The sequence below is a fragment of the Ostrea edulis genome, chromosome 7 (genome assembly GCF_947568905.1).
Source record: "Ostrea edulis chromosome 7, xbOstEdul1.1, whole genome shotgun sequence".
NCBI classification, from domain to species: Eukaryota; Metazoa; Mollusca; class Bivalvia; order Ostreida; family Ostreidae; genus Ostrea; species Ostrea edulis.
The window spans coordinates 31,569,856-31,576,650 of record NC_079170.1 but is presented as its reverse complement, the minus strand read 5'-3'; the positions used below and the strand labels follow the sequence as shown (position 1 = coordinate 31,576,650).

At 35.8% G+C, this 6,795-nt stretch overlaps 1 long non-coding RNA gene across 1 annotated transcript; it reads right to left on the bottom strand.

Annotated features, from left to right (window-relative positions):
• Positions 1-3,528: 3,528 nt before the first annotated feature.
• Positions 3,529-6,412, bottom strand: LOC125653482 (uncharacterized). The gene is made up of 3 exons (XR_007361938.2): positions 6,051-6,412; positions 5,497-5,582; positions 3,529-3,604 (listed from the first exon to the last, which is right to left on the bottom strand). It is a non-coding gene; the product is annotated as an uncharacterized LOC125653482 (long non-coding RNA).
• Between the last annotated feature and the right edge of the window lie 383 nt (positions 6,413-6,795).

Sequence of the window (6,795 nt, the reverse complement as noted above, 5' to 3'; positions counted from 1 at the left end):
GTTAAAATAAATGAAATAAAATTCCTCTGCCTCGCTAACGAATAATTTAAGAATAATTAAACATATAAAACAATATCTGAGAGAACACCCCAAACTAAACAATTCAAAATTAATTTCCAGATTGGAGAATGGAAAAGTTTAATACTGACACTAACCTGCATAAAGTAGAAAAAGAGGAACTCTGTGGCCTGTTGAGACACTTCTATGCTGAAGTCCAACCTTTTGACCCCAAGAAGGGCGAACAACCTTAAGAGTATCACAAGAACACACTAAAATCCATAAGATCAGCTCTCAACAGACATCTGAATGATATTGGTCGAGATTTTGACTTTGTTAGAGATAGAAAGAACAAGGTACGGTTGTATACATAAAAAGGCCCAAAAAATTTCTCTGTATAAAATGTGTCTGGAATTAACCTTAATCAGCGTTTTAAGAAAGGAAAATAAATGCCAGGTATACTATGTCAACAAAAATCAGAATGATAGTCCTAAATGGATAGCATTATGACATCATGAATAAGACATTTCCCGCCTTTTTCTCAAAATAAGCCTGAAAACTGTCAAATGTCATACAAATTATTGCTCAGGAAAAGATGTGCGCATTTGTCGAGCAAAATGAAAATGATAGATATTGTGTATTATTTTGAGATGAAAAACATGCTTCAATATGAATTTGCTCGACGCATGCGCTGTATGTTTTCTAAAAGGAAAACCACCTGAATTTGTGGATATTTTCATTGAAAATGGTATTTTTGCAATTTTATGCCAACTTCAAGCTCTCGTCATATGACACAAACCATTTTGCTGATCAAACTGAGTGAATTTGGGGTTTGCTAAACTATTCCTTAATTGAATGCCAGGATTTGAGCTCCAAGTGAAATCATCAATATTTTGGGCCAGATGAGGGTAGAAACTGTACCTACTTCTTTCAAATCAGCAAATGCCATCCTTGATGGCAAATTGAAGCAAAACATGAAATTTGGATTATCTCGGCCTGCACAGCACAAAGCAGTTCTTAACAGTAGTGACTTGCTGAAAATCTCCGACTACCTTTCCACTATAGATAATCCCGTCATTTTGCTTGAGTTTTTATATGATGAGAATTACAGAGAGTATGTGGTGATTTCCCATGAAACCAAGCAAAAGAATTGGCGGGGTGGTCTCGACACATCTGATGTTCCGCAGGTGAAGTGAATGTACTCAACCGGGGATGACAATCGTCCAGTTAGCACCCTACGACAACTTCTTCATGTCACAGACCCGAATGCCATATCAATATTCAATCACTGTTCCAAAGCTGCAATGACGTCTCCACAGTCAGAGAATGTGTGGTTCACAGCAAAGCCTGTCAAAGCGTACCCGTTTTCAAAATTCATGTCTTACATATCTAGAAATTCTGGATGCTCTCAGAATTACACCGCACACTGTCTCAGAGCGACTGCAATTCAAACCCTTAACGACGATGGTTTTGAACTCCGACATATTATGTTCATGAGTGGGCACCGGAACGAGGCGTCCGTACGAAGTTATAACAGAGATTGCTTCGAAATCAACCACAAATGTTTGTAGTTTGATTTGGTCTGGGAGGAAACGGTCAACTGTCTTCAGAACCTGAAAAATTATTAGTATTCTAACTGTTCCGAACACTGCAGCATTGACATGTTATTGTTACTTTTTCGGGGACAACTTTTATTTTATTGAAAAACTTTCAAAATTTGCGGCCTTTTATTAATTTCACCTCATTTAAAATGGAAGAAATATAGTAAAAATAACCATTTAGGAGACACATTTCAAGCCCTACAAAATCTCTCAAATTCAGGAGTTTCCGAGGGCTTCGCCTGATGTTGCGTCCCTCCCCCCCCCCCCCTAACTTGAACTACTGGATCCGCCCCTAAAGATGATTAATGAAATCAATAATTACCTTATAATAATCTTTCTTTCGTTTGCTTGACATGAAGCACTATGCAAATGGCACTTGCTTCATGTGGGATCCACTTCTAATAAAGTCTTTTATGGTGAATAGTTGTAACCATGCATGGTCGGTTAACAACTCTGAATGTGGCATCCATGTACCACGTCTTGGCCTTGGCCAACAGCTCCAACTGCTGATCCGTATAGAGTAGAAGATGGCGATGACCAGAGGCATTCATATCAACGGAGTGGAAATATGGCATGTTTCCATTCATGAAGCTGTTGTCAAGTTGAAAAATAAAAAAGGTATTTGTCAATAATTCAATACATCATAACAATATCATAATAAGAATTACGAATAAACAATGACATGAAAGTTTCATGAATACCATTTCGATCTGTCATGTCCTTACTATTCTGATTTACGATAAATGCACATTAAAAAAAATATTATTTTGTTTAGCTTTCCACGTTTACACTTGTTCAACTTTTTCCAACAACAAAAGAGGAAAAACTTTACGTAATTTAGCAAACTTTTTGACAAAGGCAATGAGATATAATTCTCAAGGTTTCAATAAACTAAACTACTAGTGTATCAATTTAAGCTTACTAGAAAATCCAAATCTTGAGGGTCTTGTGGCCTTAAATTTCTTCGAACGCGGTTTGCCATTCGAGTCATATTGGCAGGCTTTGGCCGACTGGCTGGTGGAGCCTCAATATTCGCGGTTGACAACGCTACCTCTACTACTCGTGGAGCTGGACTGTGTAAAGATGTTCTGGGTCTTTTCGCCTAGATATAGATAATTGTTACATGGTCAATATTAATAATTCCTAGAACTGATTATTCATTAACAATGGAAAGGATATGTATATACATTGTGCATGAATTTTCAATTTACAAATTCATTCCACATTCATTTGAAATATACAGATTTACCTCAGTCTTCAACTTCACTGTCAAATCTACACCTGTCTCGGAAGGGTGGACATGGTTCCTGAGGCCTGTCTCGGCAGGTTGGACATGGTTCCTGAGGCCTGTCTCGGCAGGGTGGACATGGTTCCTGAGGCCCTCTTGGAAGTTGTTTCCGCGTTGAATAACAGTGGCTGGTCCTTTCCCTGTTTGCTGCATCGCCAATAAATAGAATCCTCTCCCTTTTGCTTCTACAAGTAAAAAATGAAATCTTTCAAAACTTCGGAATTTTTTTTTAAAATCATTATATACATATTTTCTGTAACCCTGCTTACCAACCCATTTTTAATCTAAACACATGAATCAATAAAGGGAATGAATTACCTTGATGGTGTGTTCAAAACCCCTTTTGTCCGCCAGTTTTCGTTTTCCCCTTTTGGTTCCACTTTCCACAACTTCATACACAGGCTCCACATCATCTGCGTGAGTGATGTCATCAATGGTCTCATCTCGAATCGGATTCTCTTGGATGACATCAGGAACAACATACGAGTTGTCAGCAAGAAAGGAATCTCCCTGAGGAGATTGAAATTAATATTAATATTCATATACTATTTAGTTACTTACACTATGGTGCAATATTTTCTCAAGAATTCAAATAAGTTCTTAAAATTACCACTTGTCTGTCATCCTGATTTGTCGAGAGACCAGACAGGGATAGGCGGAAGGTGGCATTGACAGGTTCATCTGCAACTGTTTCTGCTGATTCATCAACTGCTGCTGCCTAAATTAATTAATCATATGATTGATCAGACGCTTGAATTTGAATAATGATTTGGGGCCAGTTTCACAAAACTAACTTACGACTAAGATCTAACTTAAGACATAAATTTTTCCTAAGTTCATTCCTTATCCGTTTCACAAAAAGTATCGTATCTTAGGATTTTCATAAGTTCTTTCGTAACTTTACGACAGGTAAGTAGTTGTCTTAAGTTCAAACTAAATATGGCGGCGGCGTTTATTTTGCTGTGTCGTCGTCAACTTAGACGAGAAAGGCAGTTCTGAGATGGAAACAATCCTTCAGATTATATGAACGACATGGAGATTGTTTCAAAATTTAAACTACCACTTCATTTGATCATCGACTTGTGCCAAATGATGGAAAACGATTTAAAAAGACCCACTCGTAGGTCCCAATCATTGCCAACATCATTACAAGTCATGGCTGCCACTGGGAATTTCCATTTGGTGACTGCTGATCTCCACGGCATCAGTAAGTTCAACGTTTCCAGAATAGTTAGAGACGTTTCTTCTTTACTTTCAAACATGATCCTTAACTACATCAAGATGCCTGAAGGAGATGCAGAGGGCTTAGTGGAACTTGAAAGTTCCTTATCGAGAGTATCAACTCCACCCGAAATCCCAGAAACGCACGTGTTTCCAATTATAGCTTGGATTTTGTCCTCTATTAGAGTGATTTCTACTTCTCTGGGTAGGGGGTCACCGCCAGTTTTTCGCTGTTCTCGTCTATTCAACGCTATCTTCCTTTTCGTATCACTCGTTAAGCAGCTCCATTTCTTTTTTAGCTCATCAACTGTCCTTTTTTGGGAGGTATTAACTGCGTTTACCTTTGCTGTAATTTCTTTCCATTGTATTTTTTAGCTGAATTTGTAACGCTGGAGTTCTGTTTGGAAATAACACTTCCTTTCTTTTTTCTACCTCCTCAGTTAAATCTATTTCTGCCGTTGAGATATTAGGATTTCTTTTTGACTGCGTCATGTTTACATTTCGAGCACGGCATGGATTGTGTGGCTCGATTTATTCGTTGAATTGGATAGTGAGTTGAATAAAATCAATGACACATGACAGACCGTCAATTATTGGAAATATGTTGAATTTCTACATGTAGTTGCAATATCGGGCTGAAACAGGTGATAACCCCCACCCCCCTCTCTCTGAAACTATGTACCAATGTCACACTTAATTGCTTGTAGTGTGTATCTAATAAGGTTTTCTATCAATTATCTTTTTCAATGATTAATTTACACAAGCTGTTCATTCACTACCGGTATTTAAATTGTACATGCAAAATCTGAAAAAACTTATTACACTGATTTAAGATATATCTTAGGAAAAGAGATTTCTTATGAACGTTTCGTGAAACAGTTGTGGATATTCTTAGGAAATTCGTAAGTTAGAACTTAAGAATATCTTACGACATATCTTAAGATATATCTTAGGAAAGTTTTATGAAACTGGGCCCAGGCCAATATGATTGTGTTTTAACATACAATTAGTCAGAATCTTAAACAATGATCACCCTCATTCAAATTTGTTTTGATTTAAGGAATGAATATGATTTATTTTTCGTGGAATGGAGAAAGCCCGCGGCAAGACGGACGGAAAAAAAGTGTATCAATGTAGTAGCACATGGTGTCATTTTTGACGTTGGATTTCTTTATCCCACGATTTTTTTTTTTTTTTTTTTTTTTTTTTTTTTTTTTTTTTAGTTCTTATCATTTGAATATACATGTACATCAAAAAATAAGTTTGAATGATAAAACCTAACATTAATTTTTTTTTTCTGGGATCAGAAATCTTACTAATTTTTCAACCAATGATAAGGCATGGGAAATTTAATATTATCTGTATCACGAAATTTGTTTCAAAATTAACCTCTGTAGTTCCGCTGCAGTCAGCACATGTCCACTCAAAACTCTCCCGTTGTCTAGCCAGTTCCCGATACCGTTGTCTAGTGATTCCTGTAAATTATCAGGAATTAAGCTTTCATCATTCGAATAAAGATGCCTTTAAATATTAACAGTCAATGTATATATTTTTTTTTTCAAATTCAAAAATGAAAATGTTCGAAGAACATTAATGTAAATTATTTCACCACATCACAACGTATAACAAATTAAATTGTATTATAATTAATGCACAAATGTTTACTAGTATTGATATAAAACATGATTGTTTCGGAAAATCAAGGCTTGATATTTAAATAAGTGCCATTGAATAATACCCTTGATTTAGAGATTTGAGCATGTTCCCAAGTCAAAGGTTTTTGATCCGCTCCGCTCCACTTAAACGTTTATGTGGAGCGGTGCCGATCAAAAACCCTTGACTTGGGATTTGAGTGCTTCAAGCTTACTTTATATAACGCAAGGAATTATTTTTTTTTTTTATTTAATTTATAATTTACCATAATACTTGTGCATTTCATGTACCTGAATTACATGTTCGGTGTTGCCAACGTTCACAATGCTCACACTGTATAGCTTCCTGTCGAGGTCGTACAACCCACTGGCACTTGATACAGTTGTCTACAAAATAGAGAAAGGAGTATGAGAGAGAGAGATGGAGTTGCAATAATTCTAAAACTGTCTATTGGTGTGATTAAACTTGTAGCTATCACAGTACACAGGTCTGTTTATTGGGATTTATAAAGCCATTTCGCTTTTCAGCATATTAAAGACAATCTACATACAAATTGTCACCTTATACATAGGATCACAAAATCCATTTTTATCACCATCGACAATTAATACTATCAATATGGGGTTCACCTCTGTAACTGCTAGGGTCATTAATTAACTTTTTCCATAGATAGAGTGCTTAACTATTAAAATTATTTTTTTTTTATTTTTAAGAAATAAAAAAGTTATACGCTATAATTATAATTGGCCTATAATTAAGCTGCTGGGGACAACTCTTATTCCTCTGAAAATTGAATTTTTTGTTTGCTTTTTCTCAGCTAATGTGTGCATTAGTGACGTCGACGTCTATATCAACTATTTATAGTATTTGATACAATATTATTATTTTCTATAAAACTAAGTACCTTTTAAAAAGAAATTGAAATATATTTACACATTTACATCTAAACTGCATATAGTTAGGACTCTGATTATGCACGAAATGAAAAGTTGTGTCGCCAGAGCATATATATATTTTTTTTTTATTTCAGTATCA